This window comes from Puma concolor, chromosome C1, assembly GCF_028749965.1.
Source record: "Puma concolor isolate L17-30 chromosome C1, mPumCon1.1.hap2, whole genome shotgun sequence".
NCBI classification, from domain to species: Eukaryota; Metazoa; Chordata; class Mammalia; order Carnivora; family Felidae; genus Puma; species Puma concolor.
Window position 1 is genome coordinate 194,719,846 of NC_141674.1, and position 27,829 is coordinate 194,747,674.

General features: G+C 39.6%; 1 protein-coding gene and 1 long non-coding RNA gene across 29 annotated transcripts in view; one reads left to right on the top strand and one right to left on the bottom strand.

Moving 5' to 3' along the window:
* LOC147578649 (uncharacterized) overlaps positions 1–14,251 on the top strand; it is a 64,943-nt gene extending 50,692 nt beyond the window's left edge. For 12 of the 21 annotated variants that reach the window (XR_015255492.1, XR_015255495.1, XR_015255503.1 and 9 more), the window contains one exon: positions 1,029–1,164. This is a non-coding gene — a long non-coding RNA (uncharacterized LOC147578649). Of the gene's footprint in view, positions 1–1,028; positions 1,165–2,323; positions 3,398–6,033 lie in introns of those variants that run through there. The other 9 variants (XR_015255507.1, XR_015255508.1, XR_015255497.1 and 6 more) reach the window with 4 other exon arrangements.
* PLEKHM3 (pleckstrin homology domain containing M3) overlaps positions 1–27,829 on the bottom strand; it is a 200,189-nt gene that overhangs the window by 34,137 nt on the left and 138,223 nt on the right. Inside the window, exons 7-8 of one of the 8 annotated variants that reach the window (XR_015255488.1) lie at positions 24,412–26,824; positions 23,250–24,179 (exon numbers count right to left, since the gene is read on the bottom strand). The exons of 6 other annotated variants lie outside the window; for them this stretch is intronic. The gene's annotated coding sequence lies outside the window, so the exon portion shown is untranslated. Of the gene's footprint in view, positions 1–23,249; positions 24,180–24,411; positions 26,825–27,829 lie in introns of those variants that run through there. One more of the 8 variants, XR_015255487.1, reaches the window with a different exon arrangement.

The following is a 27,829-nucleotide window of genomic DNA, read 5'->3' on the forward strand; positions in this document are numbered from 1 at the left end:
ATAAGAAAAGAATGAACATTAAAGTTAGTTTGGAAGTAGCTGGAAATAACTGGTAGTAGCTGGATCCTTTCAAATAAATACAGAGTTAAAATGACAATTTTACATAAAAATAACATCTGAGGGAAATGTAGTAAGTCATACCTAAAGAGAAATTACAATGTCAAGGTGAATAAATAGCAGTAGCTGATAAAAATAAAAGACTGCAAGGAATCTATTAAAGCATTTTGCAAAAAATGAAGCTCTACCTAATACTGGAGATAAAAAACTCAAAGTGGTTTTTAAACATCATGGAATAATCTCATGTTTTAAAAATGAATATGACAGTAGTTAACTCTAAGGAAGGGAACAAGTTGGAAAAGCAAGTCTTTCATTTTGTATATATGCAGTTCTTTTTATAAGAAACAATGTATACTATTTTTGTATTACGATGCAGAAAGTGAACAGAAAAATAAAGTTCACTGCTTTATAAGAGTGGATTTTTTTCTTAATAAAGGGGGTAGAAATTATGCTGGCTGTTTTTTGAGTTAAGCAGGTACATTTCCACCATTCTTTAACTTACTCTCCTCTCCATTTCCTTTAGAAGCCATAGATAGACCTCCTTTTATTTGTTTTCTCAAGGACCATTAACTTCGATAAACCCCAGTAACAGGTACTCCTAATACCAACACACGATACACACTTTCTAAGAAACAACAACTACCAAATCTTATATCAAACACTTTCCAATGTGTCATAGGGTTAGCTCTAAATTGTGGTAACAATAGTGCAGCTGAGTTTGGTTTTACTTATGTTACTCTTTCCTAAACAAATTAAGGTTAGTGACACATTCAGAGAGATGTTCTAACAAGATATAGTCCATTTAGGGGGGAAACAGCAGTATATAGAAGAGCCTGGAAACCAGGTGAGTAAAGGTTGTTTGAAGGGACAGACGGTGAGAAGGGAAGATATGGAGGAAGACGTGAAAGGAGGATCTAAAGGAGAAGACTGGGCATCTCGTGCATAAAGCTGTTTTTTTTTTTTTCTTTTAGAAAACTTCCTTGAGACAAAGGGTATGAACATTTTGCATTTTGAAGGCTTCTGAAATACTTCAACAAACTTATACTGTCAGAAACGTATTATTTATTCCTACATGCGGACTTTAATAAACTTTAAAAATTAATTTGAGGATCGGTATCTTTATAATATTTATTCTCCCTATCAAAGAACCTTGTCTATATCTCTATTTTATTAAATCTTCATTTGTTATTGCCTAATAAAATTTTCTGGGTTTTTTCCCCCCAGTTTAAGCTACTCACACTACTATTTAGATTATTTCAAGGTTAAACTTTTGTATAATATGCTTTCTTATTAGCTACTGCTTATATATTAGAATATACTGACATTGGGGATATCTTACATATAGCTAAATTACTGAATTTTCATGAATGCAAATCTTTTTTAGGTAATTTCTTGGGGTTTTCTGAAAGTGATAACTTGGCCCCTTCCTTTCTAATATTGTATCTCTTGTGTTTCATGCCTTACTGTATCATCCAGTGATCCTAAAATAATTTTAAGTAATAATGGTGTTAGTGGATATTCTTGGTATTTCAATGAGAATCAAACTGGAAATTATAGAATCTAGAGTGAGTGGCTCATTTTCTCCATCAAACACATATATTGTCATTCACCATATTTATTCACTCCCTCTTTTTTTATTTTTTATTTTTTTTTTCAACGTTTATTTATTTTTGGGACACAGAGAGACAGAGCATGAACGGGGGAGGGGCAGAGAGAGAGGGAGACACAGAATCGGAAACAGGCTCCAGGCTCTGAGCCATCAGCCCAGAGCCTGACGCGGGGCTCGAACTCACGGACCGCAAAATCGTGACCTGGCTGAAGTCGGACGCTTAACCGACTGCGCCACCCAGGCGCCCCTACTCCCTCTTTTTTTAAATAACAGCTTTATTGAGATGTAATTCACACGCCATGTAATTCACCTATTTAAAGTCTACAATTAAGTGTTTTTTACTATAGTTACAGATGTGCACCATCATCACAGTCAATTGTAGAACATTTTCATCAAGTCTTCCAAAAAAACCTGTACCCGTTAGAAGTTACTCCCATTTGCCCCCTAACCTATCCCTCCTCCCCCAAGCTCTAGGCAACCAATAATCTACTTTTTCTTCTATAGATTTACCTATGTTGGCCATTTCATATCAATAGAATCATACAATATATGGCCTTTTGTGGCTGGCTTCTTTCATTCAGCATAGTGTTTTCAAGATTCACGTTGATTCTTTTTTGAATATCTCTGGTGTAAGTCCCTTCTTCCTGTCTTCCCCAGCCTATTATCACTCTTCTCTAGACTGACGAAATAATCTGCTAGTTTTATTTCTGGATGCCAGCCTTTTCCCTTTGGTCCATCCAGTGTATATACTAATCAGTTTTGGACATCGCTTTTATCAAGTATCATCTCTTCTTTCAAATCTTGGTGAGTTCTTATTTTATCATTAAGAAAATCTCTTCACTCATTCATTTCATAAAATGGTATTGAGTTACTGTGTCCCAGGCACTCAATACAAGAATGAACTGGACGGGATTGGAGCTTACATTTTTGCTTGGTGTGCAAGTGTCTCCATAAGCTGATTCCATCCATACTATTTATCTAAGCTCAGTTTCCATTTTTCACTGTATATCTTCTGTTGTGAGAAAACTTTTCCCTGTGTAGAATGTGCTTACATTTGCTCTTGGGCCCTCACCCTTGTCATTTCCTCTATCTTAAGTTTCACTTCTTAACACTTATTTAAATTTCACCTAGGCTTCATAGCTCAGATCTAGTCAGCTTGATGTGGAAAGCCATCTTTGGCTACTTCAGCTGTTACGAATGTCTTGTGCTTTGTATAATTTACTGTTACATCATATAATTTAATACAGAACTTGATGCTGTTTTGTACTCTTTACCATTGTTTAACATGCGATTGTTTTGCTTATCCAACTAGATCGAACATATAAAAATGGTGATACTACCTATAAAATGGTGATTTTATATGGAGAAATCTGAGAATGTCAATTGCTTGAAGGCAAAGACTGAGTCTCATACTTGTCTTAAATGTCCCCTCTCTGCCAGGGACGTAAGCTCTTGTTGACTGACCAGGGAGGTGTTCCTGTTTTCCCTCCTTGGCAGCAGCAGCAGTCACATTTCAGGGCTGTCTTTGTGTCACAAACATTTTCAGTCATTCTGCTGTGTGATTTAGGGAGGAGCACAAGAGTGCGTGGACCCGGTGGTTGCTCAGCTGTTCAGGGACTTTTTTTTGCTTCTTTACACTTGATTAATTACTCTTCCTATGTGTTAGCTTAGGTTCATGGCCACGTTCCAAAGAGCTGAAGATGCTGAAAGTTTCTCCTCCAGGACAGTGAGGTAATAGTCTATACATTTATTTTTGAATTTTTTAATATTACAGAAAGGAAAACTTCATACTTACAGTTTGCCAGAGGTACAGATCTATGTAGGAGGTTTAAGTCTTGTCTTTGAATACAACTACTAGCAACACTGGGAACAGCATCTAGCTATTAGGGCTTCCGGTCTAGAGGTCTTATTACCATAAAGAAGTAGATTCCAGGTGTGAAATCTCCTAGGGTTCTTTTTAAAAACCAGATCTATCTTTGTTTTGAACAACTGCCTAAAAAGAAACCAAATGTCCTGCCTCTACCATCTCCTCCTGCCCCCAAGAGTCTTGCAACTTTCATTCCCAATTCCTAGCCATCTTGGTGGGGGCTTAAGGCTAGGGACATATTCCATAAACACCATGAAGATAGTGGCGCCAAAGAAGACCAAAGCCCAAGCAGCCACTATCTTCAGGTTCCAACTGAGAACAAAGTAGAAAAGAGCTGTCAGGATACCAATGGACCTGGAAAATGACTATGGGCAGGAAAAAGTCAAATGTCCAACAAGCCAATAGGTGGCCAAGTGCACAACCTGAGAGAAGTCTTCTGTGTCAACCCTAAGTTGGAGCACCTCCCTAGGCAGGATTGCTGCCCAGAGTAACAACAGTCTTCGATAGGGTCCAGCATGAGGAAAAGTTCCACTAACTGCGTTATTTAGATTAGAGTCAATCCAGGAGATTCTGATATCACTGAGAGCAAGCCAGGACCAACCAGGACAAAGTAAATCACAAAAGTACATCCTTAATAAAACTGGTCAAAGCTTGTTTTTTAAAAAATCTATCATTTTTACTTCTTGTCGACTTGACTATTTTTCTGGCATGTGGGAGTTGATTGATCAGTCTCCCAGAGAGATTGACATTACAGAGTTTTCCATATTCCCTCAGAACTTAGTTGTTTCTGGGTAAGGGGAAGCAGCAAGGCAGAGCACAAATTCTACTTCATCTGCCTTCCAGCCATGAGACCAAATTTGGCAAGTTACTTAACCTCTTTGAGCCTTAGTTCCTCAACTTAAAAATCAGGATAATGTCTACCTTGCAGGGTTGAAGGAAGGATCAGATTTAATATAATGAAAGTACTGGGCATAATGTCTAGCTTAGAGCAAGTAATCAATAAATAATAGCTTATTATTAGCTTATCTTAATCGAAACAGAAACTTTATATGATTTAGATTCATTCTTTATTTCAAACACTTGTGATTTATAGCAAGGGGGAGAAAAAAAGGTCTTTCTTTTAATGTTTATTTATTTTTAAGAGAGAGAGAGAGGGGGAGAGAGAGCATGAGAGGGGGGACGGGTAGAGAGAGAGGGGGACAGAGGATCCCATCCTCACTGACAGCAGTGAGCCTGATGTGGGGCTTGAACTCATGAACCGTGAGATCATGACCTGAGCTAAAGTAGAACGCTCAACCGACTAAGCCACCAAGCACCCCAAAAAGGTTTTTTTTACATGTCATTTTTACTTATTTTATTTTATTTACTTTTAATGTTTACTTATTTGTGGGAGAGAGAGAGAGAGAGAGAGAGAGAGAGAGAGAGAGAGAAAGACAGAGCACAAGCAGGGTAGGGGAAGAGAGAGACAATCACAGAACCCAAAGCAGGCTCCAGGCTCTGAGCTGTCAGCACAGAGCCCAACGTGGGGCTCAAACTCATGAGCTGCGAGATCATGAATTGAGCCAAAGTCAGCCACTCAACCAACTGAGCCACCCAGGTGCCCCTACATGTCATTTTTAAAAGGCATCAGACTGTCTTTCTGTTTGGATAGGATCAGTTGAGATTAATGTAAAGTGTATAGATCCATTCCGTTCAACACTGCTGTTAATGAGAGAACAGAGCTCATACGACAGACAGGCAGCCTGAATGCTGGGGAAAGACATGTAACACACCTCAAGCTTGATTTGAATCACTCATATAATACTTTAGCAACACTTGGAAATTGTCTTTCTTAATCTTTTCATTCTTGTAATTAAATTGGTCACAAGTTAATAGAACTTCATCACAATCCATCAAAAGTCACAAGGCCATTCCATGTTTAGCATAACAAGGCTATTGGTTTTAGTTAACCAGGTGGTCATTTAGATAAGTCACGAGTGAAGGTGAAATAGATCTCTGACATGAGGTTTGGTTATCCCTCCACTTATCGTCCCCAAAGTGCCAGCCTATGTGGATAAAATTATGACAAAGTAATTAGCAGAAAACATATGTAGCTCTTCCCCCCTTTCCCACCCCTCACACTCAACCTCCTTCACCTTGTCCATGCCAGACTGCCCTATCTCCTTGAGAAAAGGCAGGTGTCCAAAATAGTGAAAAGGAGTTTGCTTCTGTTTTCCATTAAACTTAATTTCTTGTACTAAGGAACGTACTAGTCTGATCTACCTAGTTGGAGACTGTGCATATGTGATTATTTCAGAATTTTTTAAGGGTCAGGTAGTCAAAGAAGACACACTTTCATTCGTAATTTAAAACTATGCGTCCTCTCATCACATGGGAGGATAAGGGCAAAATCAACACCAAGCTGGTATCTTCTTCCCCGTTTTGCTATATATATATTTTTTTTTTTTTTTTTTTTTACTTTTGCAATCTTTCTACAAATTCTTTTCACTCATCATTTCAGGTAGTTCTAAAACTCCAGGAGCCGCCAAATAGCACTTTTCATGATCCAGCTGGCTGACAAATATACCAAATCTGCTCATCCGTCTTGTGTGACTGCAGCCCACGAAAGCTGCCTGGTTGAACTTCCAGTTCAGGGATACACACGTTTCCCCCCCTTTCTATTCTGGTCAAGATGGTCAGCATTGGAATTTGAGGCCTATGGCTTTCTTGCAGACTAAGACAACAGTCTTTATTTGATTTACTTTCTTGCAGACCAATCAAAAATTACAATTAAGTTAAAAAATAACCTAGTGCTGCCTTCTCCAAACCACAGTTTCAGAAACAGCTGCTTATTACTCATGTGTGGCACCAGGAAATTGCAGTGTCATGTTCAAGGTCTGTGGCCAATAGAGATCTGTGGGATTGGGAAAAGGGCACAAATGATTCTTTTGTGTCCGTTGCCTTCACTCCCTTGGCACCACCACAACATTCAAGATCTACGGGGGGAGAGGGACAGACCACTAGTGACTTGGACAAGAAAAAAGAAAAAACTCTTTCTCATTGAATCTCTTCATGCACTGGCTAATTCCTACCCCCTGATTTGTCCAGTTACCTTGCATCTCAATACAGGCATTCCTCAGCCATTGTGTAACATCTAGACTCGGGACAACTGTTGGGAATACTGTGATGAAGAGGCCTGTTGCACTTGACAAACGGCCCCTCCTTAAAAGTCTAACCCAAAGACCCCATTCATGGTAAACAAAGCCACCTGCCACTCACCAGTGGTAACAAGCTCGCTTGATGAGATGAAAGAATCAAAACTGTCACACGTTGTAAAATGATTTCAAATATAATTTAGTTGGCATTTGCTTGGCCAGAGGACCATGAGAGAGGTTGCGCTCACTATATTTTCTCTGAGTGCCATTTGTCGGCGTTAACAGGTGGGTATGGTGAAGTCCAGTGATCTCGGCCAGGTGAGTTTGTGAAGAGCTAGGAAAAAGCAGTCTGTAGATTCTTCCCGGGCTGGAAAACCCTTAGCACACAGAATATCCCTAATTTTCATTCAATTCTAAATTTTACTATTCTTAATTGTAAGTCTTTAAAAATAAAAAATAAAAAGCATGCCACCATATTATTTTTCTTAAAAATAGAAAATAACTAAGGGAGCCCGGCTGGCTCAGTCGGCAGAGCACGTGACTCTTGATCTCAGGGTGGTGAGTTCACCCACATAGGGCTCAGAACTTACTTAAAAAGGAGGGGGGATAACTAGTAAAGGGGATGTTCATATTTCAAAAAGTTTGTTGAAAGGCCATTTCCCCATTGCTAACCTTTGAGCCCCTTATTATGGCTCAGTCCTGGGTTGTTTGTATATAAACAGAAAACTTCTCTAATTAGCTGCTCCTCACCCCTCTCACAGGACTGAAACTTTGGTTAATGAAGCACTTCCCTGAGGGTGGATTATGATGTCACCAATTAGCTCTTATCTGAGCCTCTCCCAAAGGTGACAATTTCTACTTAGACTTTGTAAACTATGTGATAATTTAATCTGGGTTGATGTAATTGGGTAGATTTGTGAGTGGTCATCATCATTTCTATCAGATCACATCTTGCTTCCTGCTGGAAACAGCCTCAGGGAATAAAAGAAAAAAATTTTTCAATTTCAATTGTCTTCAATGGGTGAATAACAGAGATGAACCCAAGAACACAAATTTCTTATTCAGAAAAATATCTCGGGTGGGGCCTACTTCAGACAGGTTTTCTGCACTAGGCAAAGTGCCTCCAGGGGTGTGGCCTCATCAGGCCACAACCTCAAGGAACTCCAGTGGAAACATTTACAAAGGGTGAGTACAATTATGGGGTCCACATGTTGTGAGCCCCCCAAACAGACCATACAGTCTGATAGAGGTACACATGTAATTATGAGGAAAATAATTAAAATAGTTTAAATGGAAACAATTCCAGAAAATTCTCATGGTATGGTCAGCAGAATTTTACTTCTCTGTTGAGTTTATTAGTTATATGTCTGAAATTAATTATATTTAGGTCTCTATTGTTCATTTTGGCTCTAGTTAAGATAATACTGACTCACTGAGTAGTAAATAAGGAAAGGCCCTAAGTGATCTTTTAAACTCAGCTTCCTTAATATATGAGAAAACTGAGGTCTAGAGGTGATGTGTGCTGCCCAAGATCACTTGGCCAGCTGGTGACAGACCCAGACTCCCCCTCTTACGCACATTTCACTACTCTAGGAAGGAGCCTTTCTAAGGATATCTTAGGTCAGAGTGCAGCCTCTGGGTTTGGCTCAGCCTGAGAATTCTGAGGTCTCTGGATGCCTACTGACCCGCCATGTAGAAATGGATTTCTAAACTGATTTGGTTCCTGCACGGAAACAAGACGCACAGCCTGCATTGGTCCAGGCTGATCGCCATGATTTCCATCTGAACTGGACCTGCTGTGCCTTACAGATTTTTTTTGTCCAACACATTTACTCCTTGTGTGCAAATTCTCTTAAATGGTCACATCTTGTGTTGTTTTCTGAATATGGAACATGATTTTAAATATTATATTATTATCAGTTGAACTGGGAAATTCATCAGTTAAAATAACCACCAAATTCTGTGACAAAAATGGACTTACCATCAACTTAAACGCTAGCCTATTTACCAAAACTAGAGATGTAACTTCTTAAAAGGAGTGGCAACTACAGCTGGGAAAAGCAAAGCAAAACAGAACAACTCCCTCTACGCATGTGATGTGGGAGGAATTAAAGAAGTATGGCTTTTCAGAGAGGGCTTGAGTAGAGACCACTATAAAACATCTTAACAGGAAACAACAAAAGACTCCACATTTGAAGAGATACGGAAATACAGGAGAAATCAAGGCAATATTAGCTGATCATGTAAGGACAGGAGACACATAACAGGCAGAAAGTGAAGAAGGGAAGGAGAAGTAGGGAAAGGATGGAAACAAAAAAGAAAAAAAGTTAAGAAAATAGAAAAGGTCAATTCAAATGCTCACAAAGAGAAACAAAGGACAGGGCTGACCAACAGCAGATAAAGGAGTGACACTTCTTGGCTTCTATCCCCACTTATGTCCCTGGTAAGCTGTGCAACCTTTTTTATAAGTCACTTCACTTCTCCGTGCCTCAGTTTCCTTATCTACAGAATAAAGGGATTGTACTAAGTCGTTCAAAACTACAGGATCAATAAGGATCCCTCTCAGTTTGAAGATTCTATGATTTTGTGATTAACCAACAGGGAAGACATCAAAAGAAGCTTGTTGAATACCCCCAGGAATGTAGAAAGGGAATATCTGGGGAGATAGATAAAAGGTGAGTTTAACCAGACTAATTAGAAGATACCCAAGGAAATTTTCAAAAGAAGTGAAATAATGTCACCAGCTTTTTATTCCTCTGCTTGCTGAGTGCCATTCAAAGAGGGAGTTAATGCTTTTTAGGAATCATCCCTCACAGGTGTGCAACCAGATATCGGTTTTCCTGAAGACGTCTGCAAATCCCTTCCTGTCGTCAATGCATTTAATTAGTTAAAAGTTTAGATAGCACTTAGGGATGGAAAGCACAATATAAGTGCTCAACATTATTATTACTTAACAGCTTTTATGAGACCAGCAGTGCCTAAGATTAAATGAAAAACCAAAATGGGTTTCTGGCTAGAAGGTTCTGATCTAATAAATTGTTGGGTTACTGATGTGAGGAAAAACAAACCCTGCACATAAACTGGAATAGGTGCTCTTTATTAGCTTGCATGCCATTGTCTTAAGACTACTGGTAATTTTTATTCCTCGCCTCAAGGCATCAACAAGTAGTAAACCACCACTCACCGCACAGTACTGATTATGATTTCATACATCCTGTTTTTCAAGAATATTATCTACTGTGTTTGTGGTGTCTGTATGCTGGGCATCTATAAACGCACGATATGGGTTCAAATGTGTATGGGAACTTACTATACAGTAAAAGTGGGTAAAGATAAATTATTTAATAAATGATGCTGTGGCAACTGGTGAGACATTGTGGAAAAAATAAAACTGAATCTCTCATTTCATAAGAAAATGTAATTGCAGATAAATTGAAGATTTAACTATAAAAAGAAAACCATAGAAGTATTTTAAAACTACAAAAAAATATTAGAGAAAAATGTTAGCAAAATATTTACATGGGGCAAATATTTTATAATCTTAGAAGCCATAAGAGAGTGATAAATGTAAACATGCAAAATTAAAATATTAGTAAAATACAAAATACCACTTACAAAATGACATGACAAAAACAAACTGGGAAAAAACAGCTCCCATTTATATCAAAAAGTGCCAATTTCCTTAATAAAGAAAGAGCTCTTTCAAATTAATAACAAAAAGGCCAACAACATAATTTAAATAGAGGTTCATGAAATAAATAGACAATGAACACAAACTACAAATGGCAAACAACATAAAAAAGATGCTCAATCTTAATTACAATGGAAAAACATACAAATTAAAATAATAGTGTGAAGCTACTTTTTATTGCTCAGATTGGCTAGGATTAAAAATGTTATTAAGCGGCACCTGGTTGGCTCAGTCAGTTAGGCGGCTGACTCTTCATTTGGGCTCAAGTCATGATCTCACCATTCAGGAGTTCGAACCTCACATTGGGCTCTGTGCTCACAGTGCGAGCCTGCTTTGGATCCTCTGTCTCCCTCTGTCTGCCCCTCCTCCACTTGCACATGTATGCTCTCTCTCTCTCTCTCAAAAATAAATAAATGTTGAAAAAAATTAATGTTTAATTAATTTAACGTGGCTGTAGGAAAACAGGCACTCTCAAGATACTGAATGGAAGTATAAACTGGTTCCACCTTTTAAGAAGGCAAGTGGCAATACTTGTGAAACTACAAAGCACACACACCCTTTGACCCAGCTGTCCCACATTAACTCATTTACGCTACATAGTCACACAAGTGCTCAGAGAAATAAACGAGGGTGTTTGCTGCAGTATTGGTTCTAATAGAGAATGCACTGGTTAAAAATTAAGATAACTAGACTATGCATATAGCTGATAAAAGAATGAGGTAAACCTTTGTGTGTACTAAATGTGCACGTATGTCCAGATGTCCACAGAACACTATTAAGTGAAAAAGGCAAGATGCAGAAAGGTAGTATTGCTTGATCCCATTTGCAAAAAAAAGTTAACATTTGTAAATGAGTAGAAATATCTAGAAGGAGACAGACTGGCTATAGTTAACAAAAGCTATCTCTGCAGAATGGTATGTCAGGGGAGAGAAGGGCAGACTTTAAAAATAGAATTCTGTAATGAAATATCAGAAAAAGAAATTAAGGAAACAATTCCATTTACAATTGCATCAAAATGAATAAAATACCTAGGAATAAATTTAACCAAGGAGGTGAAAGACCTGCACACTGAAAACTATAAGACACTGATGAAAGGAACTGAAGATGAAACACATAAATGGAAAGATTTTTGTGCTTATGGATTGGAAGAAATTAGTATTTTTTTAAATTATTTTTTTAATGTTGATTTTTGAGAGAGAGACAAGAGTGTGAGCAGGGGAGGGGCAGAGAGAGAGAGAGAGAGAGAGAGAGAGAGAGAGAGAGAATCTGAAATAAGCTCCAGACTCTGAGCTGTCAGCACAGAACCCAACCAACCCGGGCTCAAACTCGGGAACAGCAAGATCATGACCTGAGCTTAACCGACTGAGCCACCCAGGTGCCCCAGTATTTTCTTTTAAAGTTTACTTATTTATTTTTGAGAGAGAGAGAGAATATCCCAAGCAGGTTCCGTCTTGTCAGCACAGAGCTGGAGGCAGGGCTTGAACTCATAGTGAGTCAGACGGTTAACCAACTGAGCCACCCAGGGTCCCCTGGAAGAATTAGTATTGTTAAAATGCCCATACTATCCAAAGAAATCTACAGATTCAGTGGAATCCATAGCAAAATTCCAATGGCAGTTTTCATAGAAATAGAACAAACAATCCTAAAATTTGTAGGGAACCACAAAAGACACCAAATTGCCAAAGCAATCTTGAGAATGAAGAACAAAGCTGGAGGCATCATGCTCCCCGATTTCGAACTATGTTACAAAGCTACAGTATCAAAACAGTATGGTATTGGCATAAGAAGAGACCCATAGCTCATTGGCACAGAATAGAATCCAGAAATAAACCACATGTATATAGTCAATTAATGACAAAGGAGCCAAGAACATATGATGGGGAAAGGACATTTTCTTCGATAAATGGTGCTGGGAAAACTGGACAGGCACATGCAAAAGAACGAAATTGGACCACTATCTTATACATACGCAAAAAATTAACTCGAAATGGATTAAATATTTGAATGTAAGACCTGAAGCCATAAAATTCCTAGAAGGAAACTTAGGTGGTAAGCCATCTGACATCATTCTTGGCAAGGATTTTTGTTTGGATTTGATAACAAAAGCAATGGCTACAAAAGCAAAAATAAACAAATAGGACTACATCAGACTAAAAAGCTTCACAGAAAAGGAAATCATTGACAAAATGAAATGGCAACCTAGTGTAAACCATATATTTTCCTTTTCCTTTTTCCTTTTTCCTATCTCCTTTCCTTTCCTCTCCTCTCCTCTTTCCTTTCTCCTTTCCTTTCCTCTCCTCTCCTCTCCTCTCCCTTCCCCTCCCCTCCCCTTCCCTCCCCTCCCCTCCCTTTCCCTTCCCTTTTTTAAGTAGGCTTCACCCAGTGTGGAGCCCAATGTGGGGCTTGAATTCACAACCCTGAGATCAAGAACTGGGCTGAAATCAAGAGTCAGATGCTTAGCCAACCGAGCCACTCAGGCACCCCAATCCTGTATTTGATAAGATGTTAATATACAAAATATATAAAGAATTCATACAACTCAACAGCAAAAAGGAATCTGATTAAAAAATGGGCAGAAAATCTGAACATTTTTCCAAAGAAGACATACTGATGGTCAACAGGTACATGAAAAGTGCTCAACATCACTAATTATCAGGGAAACAGAAGTCAAAATCACAGTGAGCTATCAGATCACATCTTTTAGAATGGCTGTTATTGAAAAGGCAAAAAATGACAAGTGTTGGCAAGAATGTGGCAAAAAGGGGAACCCTTGTGAACTGTTGGTGGGGATGTAATTTGGTGCAGCCACTATGGAACATGGTATGGAGATTCCTCAAAAAACTAAAAATAGAATCACCATATGATCCAGCAATTCTACTTCTGGGTATTTATCTGAAGAAAATGAAAATACTAACGAGAAAAGATGTCTGTACTCCCATTAATGCTGCGGCATTATTTACAAGAGCCAAAATATAGAAACAATCTAAGTGTTCATCAATGGATAAATGAATAGAGAGACTGTGATACACACACACACACACACACACACACACACACAGAGGAATATTACTCAGTCATAAAAAACAGTGAAATCTTGTCATGTGGGACAACAGGGATGAACACTGAAGGTATTATGCTAAGAGAATCTAAATTTTCATATATATGGAATCTAAAACAACAACAATAGCAAAACCCCAAGCTCACAGATACAGAGAACAGATTGGTGGTGGTTGTCAGGGGTAGTGGGGGTTGGAGAGTGAAATGGGTAAAGAGGGTCAAAAGGTACACATGTCCATTCATAAAACAGTTAAGTTATGGGGGGGGGTAATGTATAGCATGGTGACTGTAATTAATACTGTATTGCACATTTGAAAGTTGCTAAGAGCGTAGATCTTAACAATTCTCATCACAAGAAAAAAAGTCGTTAACTACGTGTGGTGATTTATGTTGTGGTGACCATTTCGCAATATACACAAACAGTGAATCATGTTGCACACCTGAAATGAATATAATGTACGTCAATTAGACCTCAATGAAAAAGGAAAGAAAGCTATCAGACATTCAAAGGTGATAACTTCTTAGAAGTAAGAGGGGGGGTAGTAAGAGTGGAGAGAAAAGAGAAATTTGGGTGGTAACACTGGAAGAACAAATTGGTGACTGGGTGACTGTGTGGATGATGTTTGTAATACAGAGTTAAACTCTATTTTGATGTTTGTAAACAGCTTCTAAACCTCACGCCTGCCTCTTCTTGTGCCCCACACCTGGGCAAGCTGATGGGCTGTGTTCTCCCTTAGCACCTGCAGGAGATTCAAACCACCCAATTTCCTGCTTCCTACCGGAATCCTCACCCAGGCCCACCCCCTAACCGCAATAAAAGCCTTAAGCCAGTCTGCTTTCCTTATTCTCTCCAGTCATTTTGGAAGAGTTTGAGCTCTGCAACCTCAATTTGTAAGTAACTAGCCTTTTCATACTTCCCAAAAAAAAAAAAAATATATATATATATATATATATATAATTCTGTTTTTTCATGTTTAAATTATGAATGCAAGTTAACTTTCATAATGTTTAAATTGTTAAAAAAACGACAGCTCTACAAAGCATGGCTTTAGAAATGTAATTTGCATGTGCATATATGTAAACTTTACAAAAATGTAGATGACCTTCATTTTCTGGTTTTGTATGGCCTGTGTTTTTACTCGTCTCTGATAATGTTTATTTTCACAAAAGGTCTTGAAAATTGCCTATCAGTGAACCTGTCATGACTGCATTAGACTTGATGCTTGTATCTAAGGAGACCTGTGTGTCTAATCAGAATGTTCTCTGACTTATGGGTGTTTTTAGGTTTTGGAAGGTAACACTGCCCCATTCAATTAGAATGACTTATAAGATATGTGGAGTGTCAATAGCCCTATCTAATACCAGGCAATTTAAGGTCAGGTTTTTGTTTACATAATTATCACTGAATTCTAGACATTTAATCTTATCTCTTTAAATACCTAACTGGGAGTCAGTAAGTAAGCAATCATGATGCATATTGCATTTTCTATGAATCTCACTTAAATGTTTTAAATGCCCTTTGGCGGTTCTACTTTTTCTTTCCTGCCCTCTCAGAAATGACCTGCCCTCACAGCTCCCTCCCCTGACATTATTTGATCTTGATCACCTGGTTGGTGAACAAATTCCTATAGTTTTAAATTGTGTTTTTGTAGTCACTAGGAAGAGAAACAGTAGTGGTATCAAATTCTTTTATCCATTCCCCAGATATTCAAAGGTTATAATAATTTCATACCACCCAGCGTACTGTGCAGGGGAAGTCTGTTCCCCAACTTGAACATTTTTGTCACGTAGTTTGGTGTGAATCCAAGGAGAAGTCAATGCGCTGACTGACCTGCCTTAGACTTGGCCTTAAGCAAAAAATGAAAACCGTGAATTTACAACAGGAGGACGTTCAAAGACAAGATCAGGTTCAAAGAGAAAAGCATTTTGAATAGCATGCTCACATGTGACATGTTCAGAGTTTCGGCAAAATCTAAATGGAAAAGTGTGCGAAGAAAGAAAGCCCGGCAAGGGGCCAGTTTTCCAGAGGGCTGAGGGCAGATCAACCGTGATCTGCCTCCTTCTCCACACCACCCAATGGCCTGCCTTTCTCCCTTCCGGCATCTCTATGTCACTGGGCCAGAAGAGAGGACTCTTCTACAGTCGTGTGCTACTGCCCGTAGCTCTAGTGAAGGAAAACTACCAAGCAGGTCAGAGTTTCGTACAAATCGTAGCGGTTTCGGGGGCGCCTGGGTGGTGCAGTCGGTTGAGCGTCCGACTTCAGCCAGGTCACGATCTCGCGGTCCGTGAGTTCGAGCCCCGCGTCGGGCTCTGGGCTGATGGCTCAGAGCCTGGAGCCTGTTTCCGATTCTGTGTGTCTCTCTCTCTCTGCCCCTCCCCCGTTCATGCTCTGTCTCTCTCTGTCCCAAAAATAAATAAACGTTGAAAAAAAAAAAAAAACAAATCGTAGAGGTTTCGGTTTTCCTCGGGCCCTCTGTGCTTCAGGCACACGGTTAATCAAAAAAGGATTTTACTTTGTTCCCTCAGTCTTTCTCCTTTAATTTTTATTTATTTTATTTTATTTTTTTAAGTGAAGAGCACTCAGCTCATTGAAACTCCAGGAAGTTGGCGAGTAGCTTCTTGTCAGCTGGGAGAAGAGGGTTCATCGGCTACCTCATATATTAAATTGAGGTATCCCATACATAAGGTATAGTGCACAGATCTTAGGTACAACTCCAGGAAATTTTAAACGTGTGCAAAACTATTGTCCTGTTTGCTCTCTCGGCCTCCAGCCCCAACCACGCCAACCCATTCTCTATGGCATCACCAGCAGGATCTTATTAAAATATCTGCCCAAGTGATGAAAATGACATCAGCTGTTGTACCACCCCCACAGCAGTGACTGTTTAATTTGTGCCAGTCACTTCCCTAAGCTTTTGAACTCATTTTCTCCATTAAGCTAATACAAGTCAAGTACTTGGAACATTTGCAGGCACACTGTGAGCACTAAATAAATAACTATTATGTACAAGAACCCTGAAAGGTCAATACTGTTATCGTTGCCAATTTGCAGGTGATAAAACTGAGGCTCATAAGGCTTACGTCCTTTGCTCAAGGTCGCCCAGCTTAAACGTGTGGAGTAGGGAGCTGGACTCCCAGGGCCCGGTGCTAACCACTTCAGTATGTTCCTAGAGCTGGTATTTCTTTAATGAAAACCCCTTGAGGCCTCCTCAGCCCCTATAAGATAAGGTCTCAACTCCTTAGTATGGCCTGCAAGGTCTTCCCACAAGCTAGGTACATCCACTCTTTGCAAACTTGCTTCTAGTTTTTATCTACTGTGCCTCTGTCTCCTGCTCTCATGATGCCTGCCTACCTCATCATTCCCTCAAGTTTTGCTTGATAACTACTATCTATTGCTATCATCATGGGGAAGTTCTGGATGTTTTCTATATTTACTTCCAATTCTTACTGCAACTGCCCAGGATAAGTAGCATCTTCACTCCTTTCACAGGTCAGTAAGTTTGGGCACAGAAACCTTCAGGGACTGGTCGCCTGGTCAGAGGACCAACAGGCACCAAAGCTGGAGTTTCAACTCAGGCCCGTATGGTTTCCATGCCTAGTCATTTCTACTCCATTACCATGCCTCTCCAGGCACGCGCTCTTATACCTGGCCCAAATGCCACCTAGTTTCTAAGGCATTTTTGCCTCTAGCCACCACCTGACCCCATCTTGCTCTGCTGCCCTTCCATGGGTATAAACAGATCATTTGTTAAGGAGGAATGGGTCCTGCTCCATTTCCATTTCGGGCCTTTCCAAGTGCGTTCAACCTTTGTATTCAAAAAGCTGAAACAGGATATTTCTGGGATATTCCTACTGCAGGCCCCGGAACCAAACACTTAAATGCCAACTTTGTCCCAACAAAATGGCAAGCCTTTGACCAGATGAGGTTATGGTCTCATGGCGTGAACCTAGAGGGCAGAGGGGTTGCTGCCAGTTAAACACCACATGCACTTTAGCAGAGCCTCCAAGGGACGTGTGATTCACGCGCTCCCGGGACGTGCACAATTCCTGAGGGATGAGCTAGTCGGCTCTCCAAACATGAGACAATAGAAGATGAATGCTGTGGGCAGCCAGAAAGGCCAGAGTGGGCAATTTTTGAACTGCTCTTGAAAAGCATTTTATCATTGGAATAGCTAACATTCTTGTTGATTATGTAGAATAAAAAACACTGAAGCATTTGAACATTTGGTGCATGTTCAGCTCCTTCTGTACCTCAAAAATGAATCTTAATGCGCAGTCTGTAAAAGGCTCCTAACTTGACAGGAAGTGGCTGGCTCTGCAACTGCCTCCTGACAAGTTTTGGCAGCATTTGGCTGTGATCATTCAATCATAGTTGTATTTAGGATTGTAAAATAAGTTAATTCTTTTAGCTTATTAATCTTACATAAGTTTAAGCTACATGTGTTTCTTTTCAAGTCCCGAGCTAAAAATTCTCACTGTTAAGAAAAAGTACAAAAAGTGCAAAAATTCAACTTGGAGTCAGTACAATTATTAAAATAATTTAAAAAGAAAATTGGGTTGACAAGGTGATTTCAAAGTTGATCTGGAGGGATAAAACGGCAGGCGTAAGTGAGACAATTTTGTAAAACAAGGATATGAAGATATAGTTGTGCTACCAGACCTGAAAATATCATAAAATTCACATGATTGGTACTGGCCATTGGAATTGCTACTGAGGAAATAGAAGTGATTGCTCAGAAACAGATCCCAGGACACACACGTAATTAGATTATATGAATATGGAATCAAAAGTCAGCATGGAAAGGACGGAGTATCTAAAAAAGGGGCTGAAATGACTACTTAACCATTTGGGGGGAAATTTCCCCTCTATCCTCACTTATACAATGAAGAAAAATCCCAGAAATTTCTTACTGAATGTATGAAATGAACTATTTGAAAAGACAAAATGCAACTTATCATTTATCAGATTCAACCATGGAGAAAGGCTTCGAAAACCACAGGAAAAAAAAAATCACAACAGGGAAAAGTGGACAGATCTGAACTCCTAAAAGTTGAAAACTTCTGTTTATCAAAAAGATCACATATAAAATCCAAGGGCTAACAACAAAACTAGGAAAAACGTGACCCGTAACATATAAGGAACTCATGTAAACTCAGTGGGGGAAAAAAATAGTCTGTCCTCAAATGGGCAAAAGATGTGATCAAATTTTTTAAATGTAGTAATTAACATGCAAAAACACATTTAGCTTCCCAAATAATTAAAAAAAAAATAGGCAAAATCAAACAGTGATGAGGAAGCTTTTTTTTTTTTGCCTCTAAAATTACCAAAAACGTGTGTATATGCACGTGTGCGTGTATGTGTTTAAAATCCCTGGCTGATGCTCCAGAGATCTGAAGAGAGAACTTGATGTGTTGGCAGGTATAGATTTAGGAAAATGTATCTAGAGCTTTTAAGAAGTTCAAACCCTGACTGTAATAATTCCTCTTCTGAATTTACCTTAAATAATCAGAAGCTGAAGATTTTATACAAGGATGTATATCCTAGTATTATTTATAAGGAAAAGGCATTCAACTATAGCAATAGAATCTTCCACACGAAAGCAAAAGAGCTAGTGCTTCTGAAGGTTATTTAAGTTAAAGCAAGATAAAAATTGATCTACTATAAAGAATAAGCCATGTTTTATACCTATACATGCACAGGAAAGACCTAGCCAGATGTGTATCCAATTGTTAACTGTGGTGGTGGGCTAATGGTAATGACAGGAGCAGCAGCAGCTAACCGTGGCCAGGTATGTGATCTCACTGAATCCTCACATCACCGTTAGATCTTACTCCCCTCGCTGTACATGAGGATGCTGAGCAGTGGAGCTGGGACTCAAAGTCTGACCTACCAAGGGCTGGGATCTGAAACTCTCTGCCATCCTGCCTGACGGTTATTTTCTCATTTTCTCCCTACTAACTGTTTGTGCTTCCCAAATTCTGTGCCATGAGTAGACTTTAATAATCTAGGGAAAAACACAACTTTTAAAAAAGTGAGTTGGGGCCAAGAAGCCCTTGGAAGTCTTGTGTTCTGTCCCATGACAGCCTGTGGTATGGGAGGCTGTGCCACCAGCGAGTCTTCTTTCTCTTGCCCTTGGCTCTGGGTTCTCTTTCCTAAATTTCCTGTCCCTTTCCCCTAGTCTTTCCAGTGTACATCGTGGAGTCAGTTGGCCTGGTGAGGGCGGGAAGCCCTTGGCGCATGGTGGTGCCATCCTAGAGCTGATCTGGACTAGTTTCTTCCTTCTCTTCTGCCTACCCTTAGACTTCCTGGCATCCCCTGGGAATAAGCCTTAACAAAAACAAAACAGGGCCTCCTGGGGTTAACTCTGGACTTGGCCTTTCACAGCTCTAGGACTCAATTGCATTTTTTCAGTGGTTCTGCCTTTAAACTCAAACCCTTTTAAAGAGAAATTTAAGGAGAGCAAAACATAGGAAACAGTGCCAAATGCCAATAACATCTTTTAGTCGTTTGGGGAATGGGCAGCTTTAGAAACCGCAAATTCCCACTTATGCAAGGGCCACTTGAGCTTTTTTCTTGATTGCTTAGTGACAGAAGCCTGGCTTTAGACCATGGTCAGAGTTGTTCCCTCTTGTTTTCTTTCTCTCTCTTTCTCTGAAAATAGTTATAAAAGGCCTGAGTTATCACAAGGAGAGTTGCCTAATCCTAAAGCTCCAATCAAGTAACAAACATCATTTTCCACTGATGTAGTTCGTTCAGACTAAAAAGCAGATCCAGGTCTCAGTACCTGCTCAACAAGCTATCCTAATGAACCCTGCACTCAAAGTTTGGGAGGCTCCACACGTGGGACTTCGCCACCAGTTGGCAAAGCTTTGGTACCTAATGTGTTCGGCTAGGCATTCTGTCTCCCTTCTCCCAAAGGAAGTCACAAAAGGGGAAGATCTGAATATTGTTATGGGATTATGCTGCCCAAAACTGTGGCTGGTACAATAGAAAATGGAAAGAATCCCAGAGAGCTCTCTTCTGTGACTATCAGGGATGATGAACCCAAACATCAGAGTCCAATTTGGAGGTTCTTCTCAGCCCCCACCATCAGAGCTAGATTATGGTGTGACCCAGCCAGTCCTAGGACATGAATTGGTAAACTGTACAACATTATCACCAAATAAATTGGAAATAAGGTGCCAGTGAGCTCACGTTTCCACAGCTACTCTTTAAATTACTGTCAAATGTGAACTGGTTCCTCTAGAGGATAAGTAGATAGCAGTGAAAAATTTTAAAAACTTCTTTATATATTGAGTACTGAACATTTTGGTGGTAAGCACATGTAAGGTGTACAGAGAAACTGTAAGCCAGGAAAAGCATCCTGGAATGATGCACCAGTCATCTGAGCAATCAGTTAATGTGGGTGCAAGAGACAAGCTTCATTGCATGAATGTTAAAGTTGCCTGATTCTGTAAAAATTGCAGACCAAAACTAAGAACTATAGAGTTGGAAAAAAGATACAAATATCCTCAATAAAATACTAGCTAGCTGGATCTAGCAACATATAAAAAGAATTAAACACTATAACCAATTGAGATTCATCCCAGGAATGCAAGGTTGGTTTAACATCTGAAAATCAAACATTGTATTAAGTCACATTAATAGAATAAAGGACAAAAAACACAAGATGATCTCAACAGATGCAAACAAAAAAAGCATTTGAGAAAATCCAACCCCTCCCTGTGATAAAAAGCATTTGACAAGAAGGGAACTTCTTCAACAGATATAGGCTATCCATGAAAAACTCAAGTTAAAAGCATATTTAATGATGAAAGACCAAATGTTTTACTCTTAAGATCAGGAATTAGACCAGGATGTCTGTTTTTAACACATCTATTCAATATTTTACTGGAGGTTCTAGCTAAGACGATTAGGCAAGAAAAAGAAAAACTGATGGTGACCAGATCTGGTATCTGAAAAAGTTGGAAACATTTTGCTGAGATGAAAGCCAGAAAAAAAAAAAACCTTAAGTATATTTTGATCAAGACCTTATAATTATATCCTTGTATGTTGCTTGTACTCTTGGAGAGGCTGTGACTAACACCATCCAGTTCAGAGTTATGGAAATACTTATTAGGAATCTCATTCCAAGTAAGTTAAAAAGGTAGTGCTACTGTTAGAGTATGTAATACATTTCCTATTTTTTAAAAATGTTTATTTATTTTGAGAGAGAGAGAGAGAGAGAATCCCAAGCAGAGCCTGATGCCGGGCTTGAACCCATAAACTGTGAGATCATGACCTGAGCCAAAACCAAGGGTTGGATGCTTAACCGACTGAGCCACCCAGGTGCCCTGTAATTCTTCATTCTCAACAGAAAGAAGTATAATGTATTTTTATTGATAATCAGTTTGTTGCTCCCTTTCCTTATCTACTAAATATACTAAATACTATCTGAGTACCTACTGAAAGTAAGTTAAGAGTACCAATGAGGAAGATGCGAAATTATTAGCCTGCTGGAGCATCCACATATTTGTCTGGCCCTGCTTTCTGAAGGTTCTCTGGGTCATGGCTACTCCCAAGAGAAAAAAGATGACATCAGTCTGATAGACCTGTTCCAGGTCCCTTTGTACTGGATCATGAAAGACTCCATATGGACATGGGGCTTAGTGTCAGGCCAGGAACAAGCCATTGCCATCTGCTGCTGAAAGTGAGGCCATTGGGTAGATAAGGATGAGAATCTGCCTCTCTACAAAGATCCTTTAAGGTACAAGGAAAGCCACATAAGGGACAGGGCTACTCAGACGTCTTAGAGTTAGTGAAATAAAAAATGTGAAAGCCAGTCATATCCATTGAGTTTACAGAGTGATCTAGGGGCTGGAAATGTCTCAGTCTGAGACCTTTGACTAGTTTCTATTGTCTTCCTTAGAGCATTGACTGTGGCGTTGATTCTGTTGCTTCGGGGTTGCTGGCCAATGCCAGCCTTCAACAGGCCAGATCTTCCCTGGCTGACTCTGACTTATCCTGAGAAGTCATCTTAAATTTTGCAGGAGTCTTTGAACTTTGCTACTTGTCTGTGCTTTGGACTTAAAATTAACCCCTCCAACTCCAGCCTCCTTGACATTGGGCATTTGGGGCCTCCTCTCCCTTTTACAAATCTTTCTGCATCTCCCAATGGCCTCCTTCTAGATCAACTCTGAAATCTCATGTAAAATAATGTTTTTTTTTTTTTTTTTAAATTTTTTTTCAACGTTTATTTATTTTTGGGACAGAGAGAGACAGAGCATGAACGGGGGAGGGGCAGAGAGAGGGAGACACAGAATCGGAAACAGGCTCCAGGTTCTGAGCCATCAGCCCAGAGCCTGACGCGGGGCTCGAACTCACGGACCGCAAGATCGTGACCTGGCTGAAGTCGGACGCTTAACCGACTGCGCCACCCAGGCGCCCCAAAATAATGTTTTGATCAAAGCATGAAGTCAAGAAAAATAAGTGACTTTTTTTCTTAAATATGTCCAAGATTTTTAGCTTCTCTATTCTCTTAAGTCCCGGAAACAACAGCAGCAACATTAAAGACAAACAAACAAAAAACCAATGACCAAGTATTTCTCAATTGTGCTCTGAACTTTCCATTTTGTTTTTTTTTTAACGTTTATTTATTTTTGAGACCGAGAGAGACACAGCATGAACGGGGGAGGGGCAGAGAGAGAGGGAGACACAGAATCGGAAGCAAGCTCCAGGCTCCGAGCCATCAGCCCAGAAGCTGACGCAGGGCTCGAACTCGCAGACCGTGAGATCGTGACCTGAGCTGAAGTCGGACGCTTAACCGACTGAGCCACCCAGGCGCCCCATGAACTTTCCATTTTGGAAGTGAAAAATGAAATAAACATTTTAACAAATATCAGCATTCCAATGGATTGGTTGCTCACAGTAACTATTTCAGGGGCACCGCAACTTTCAAAAAGGATTTTATTAATAATTAGCATTGCAGTCCTGATAGGAAAACCAGAAACCTAGAGAATAAAGAGAATTTCACAAGCAGAGTGCTTTAATAATTTCCCTGAAGAAAAGGCTTGAATGCACTTTAGAAAGAGATTGGCATGATTCCACATTACCCTTCCTGAAGTACTCAAGCCTGCTAGGCAACGAACAGGAATCCTACCATGAACAGTGACTGAGCAATGGCACCCAAATTTCGTGTTTTCAGGATCGGTACAATTTTTTTTAAGTTTCTAATTTTTACTTTTGCCGAGTAAGGATATTAAAAACCAAACAAAAATCTCTTGACTATCATTATCCTTTCACAAGAAGGTAATGGGATTTTAACACCAAAGAAGCAGAAATAGTATGTTTTCAGGAAAAAAAAATTATGAGGTGTGATTAAAAGTTCACTACAAAAAAAAAAATAAAGTAAAAACTCTCAGGAAGGCAAAATAAAATAGGTTATTGTGGGGGGAAAAAAAAGTTCAGTACAGTATATTTTTCTCTTTTCTCTATGCTCTGGTGAAAACTCCGTGGCAGATGAGCCCCACCCCCACCCCCCCACGGAGGGAGGGAGGGAGGGATCTTTTTGATAAGAACACAAGGAATTTCACTCAGTGTTTGCCAAAAACATTGCATCAAAGTGCACTTCAGAATAGAAGAATCAGGACAATGTTTCCCAAACTTCAATCGTGTGAAAACACCTTCACAAACGTTGTCATAGCTGCATTCCACCTGTGTTGTTTACTTAATGCTTTATTTAAATGGAGTCATTTACTTAAGTAAGTTTGTTTAAAAATGAAAGCCTTGGGGCGCCTGGGTGGCGCAGTCGGTTAAGCGTCCGACTTCAGCCAGGTCACCATCTCGCGCTCCGTGAGTTCGAGCCCCGCGTCAGGCTCTGGGCTGATGGCTCAGAGCCTGGAGCCTGTTTCCGATTCTGTGTCTCCCTCTCTCTCTGCCCCTCCCCCGTTCATGCTCTGTCTCTCTCTGTCCCAAAAATAAATAAACGTTGAAAAAAAAAAATTTAAAAATGAAAGCCTTGCATGAATACCACAAATGGAAAACCAGCATCCCTTGCCATAAAATCAAGACAACACAACTGCTGGAACACCCTGAGCCTGCCACCAACTCTGTTCAAAAAAAAAAAAAAAAAAAAAAAAGATTAGCAGATGTTAGGGGTTCAAGTCGCACCAAAATAAGTCGTTGCTTAATTTCACCTCAAGGACAGAAAGCAAGCGGAAGGGAATAATTTTCTCATTATGTGATTAAATGTCATTTAATGCCCTGTCCATCTCTTGTACCAACCAGTTGCATTTTGGTAGAAATTCCATGAAATCAGAGATGTCCTTGTATAGTAATGAAAAGCACTGGCTAAGTTGGTCTTCCTGAGTTTGAATTTTGATACTTTTCCACGTCCTAGCTGGTGACTTTGGGCAAATTATTTTTACCTGCTCTGCCTAAGGTTTTCATCCAAGAAATGGGCGTAATAATAAAACCCACTGCACAGGCTGGTTGTGAGGATGGAATGATAGATACATGCAAATCTCTTAGAAATGTAAATAGCACATTAAGAGCTCAAAAATGTTGTTCTTCTTAAACCACACTTTGAGGAATGCCAAATTAGGATACTGAAGGCTTATATTAAGCTGTATCAGGCACATAGTAATATAGTAACGTATTTCTGGAAAGAACAGCTAGGAAATAAGAACGACCATTCTTTTACTAATTTGAGTAAAAATGAATAACTTAGTGCACATGCATCTACAGCAATTTATTGTTTGTTTGGTTTGTTTCCTTCCATGCCCAATTTTCTTGGCTAAGAGCAAGGTTGAAGGATATATTTTTGCCTTTGAGGCATACCACATGATGCCTTTGACACAAAAAGGTCACACCATACAGAAGGGCTTTTGGGATCTTAACTGTAAATTGCTACTTAGGTAAACAAGGCCATCCAAATATATTAGGCTTTTAATTATGAAATCAATGTCCCCTCTATTTAGAGTAAACAATAGAATTAACAGGATTTAACCCTCACAGTGGCTACACGTTATGATTTAATTCATATTGTGAAATATAGTAAGGACAGACTTACTCATCACTACTATCATCAAATAAATAAGCTAACATCAAAAAGGAGTCGTTCTGGGGGGCTCCTGAGATGGATTAGTTGGTCCTGAACAAGAAAGACATATATTGACATAAGCTAAGCTGTTGCCTTTCATGTGTTTCATCCCTTTTGTCCCTGGAACTATATTTAGTACAGAGAGAACAACAGCACTGCCAGGGCAGTCAAGTAGAAAGAGAGGGTATTAATTTAGTAGATCTTGCTCAAGGTTAGGTAGGGCAAGAGATAGCGGGCAAATACATGTTTAGTTTGTTAAACTACAAGATAAGGTCACTTGGAAATTTATAGCAAACTCTAGACCCTACTCTGGGTTTACCTTGATGGTGGCCTCATTCAGAAGGATCTGGATTTCAAAAATCTCCATCTTCTTTAGTCCCTGTCCATTTTCCAGGGGAGGAACTGTTTCTTCTGTCTCTATAGCATGCTTCTTGGTAACATCGTTATTGCCTCTTCTTCCTCTCCACTCAGCTTTGGCTGTTTCTTCTTCCAGTGTTCCAAGTTGAACACTTCTGCTTTACTTTTTTGCTGTCATGATCCCCCCATTTGTAACTTGCCTCCCTGTTCTCTACAGACCTCTTTATTGCTAGACTTCTCTTCTGATCAGGCCAAGTCCTCATCCTTACTTGTTTTGCTTTTTCAGGAAGGTCGCTCAGTTTTTCTATTGAATTCTGCATCAAATATTAACCATTTTTTAAAAATGTTATCTGTCCTTTCCCACTTCCTCCCTCACTGTCAAGAACATTTAAAAAAAAAATTCCTTCACTGTACTTTTATTATGTTTGTAAGCAATAGAATATTCCAGATGCTGGAAGTGGAATTAGGCCGCATCTTTTCATTTCTCTTTGCACCTTTCCCTAGGACCTGTTTCTTTTAGAGAGCTTAGCTTGAATACTTTAGGAGACCACAAAGAGCACAATAAACTCAGATGCAATACGGTAAATTCCTTTTCCCCTTCCTTTGAGTTTGCGTCTGGTCTGTGTATCTAGTCAAAGAGAGTCCTCAGCTTTGGAGCTCATTAAACGTTAGTAACTACTAGCAGTGGCTCTAGCTTTTAGTGGGTTCTACACCTTATCTATAAATGGTCCCTATGCTCTGGGGAAAATGAACACTTTTGGATCTATCCGATTACTTTACAATGATCTGAATGGGTCGTTTATGAAAATATACTAGTGTCCTGGAAATGTCACTTCACCACTAAAATAAGGACCAAAATATCCATACATACACACACATGCAGAGTCTGCATTCTGCCAGGTGGTGTTCCAAGTGCTGGGGATACTGGTGAACAGCTCCGGCAAGGCCCGGTTCTTCAGGAGCAATGACTTCCTGTGAGTATTTAAAGGCCCAGGAAAATGATCGTAATCATACTGGTCAAGGAAACCAGGTTAAAACCATCTTATTAAAGAGGAGTGGATCAATTTGTTGGTGGATGCGCCACTATGTTAACAAAAGCTCCACCTCCCTGAACTAGGATACACATTTAAGAGTGGGCAGGTTTAAAAAAAAAAAAAAAATCCTAACCCAACCCAAAAGATAATGGGAATCATCTGTTCTGTTCTCATGTGCAAACCTATAATTTATGGAAAGATGGGAAAGAGAAAGTCCCTGAGGAGACCTAGCCAAGTTCTGTGGTGAAAATTCAACTGTACTCAAAGCTCAGACTGGAAGAGGTGGGGGTGGAGAGGAGCAAGAAGCCACAGTAAAAATAACATGTCTTGAGGCAGCCAGCTCCCTCTCTTCTCCCACTTCCAATGCCATTCCTGGGCCAAGCTGCCTTCCTCCCTTGCTTCTGCCGCTCCAGCCCTTCCCCATTCACAGGTTATTAATTTTTCCTCTGTGTTTTTCATTCATATTTGAAGAATTCCAAATTAGCTGTAGTACTCATGATTCTGTCACAAGGTCATGTCAGCAGTATAAATTTTAAGGCATCCTAGGAAGCAGGTAGTTTAACAGCATGTGAGAATGTGCATTACTGAAATAAAATGGAGTTACCAGGAATTTTCAAATTACGGAAAAGAGACCATTTCCTTAAACGCATGACTGTGTATAATACATATCTGTGCATACTTAAGTATAATTTATGACTAGAATATGCTAGAAGACCTGATAATAGAAAAGGCTATCATTCTTAAATGCAGTGTTACTGGCAATATCACCCCACCAAACTCTGATTTTTGAGTTTTAGCTCTATATCATGATGGCTATGTATTGTATTTTTAAACATTTTTTTAATTTAATTTTTTGAGAGAGAATGTGTGTAAACAGGGGAGAGGGATAGAGGGAGAGAGGGAAGGGGAGAGAGGGAAGGGGAGAGAGAGAATCTTAAGCAGG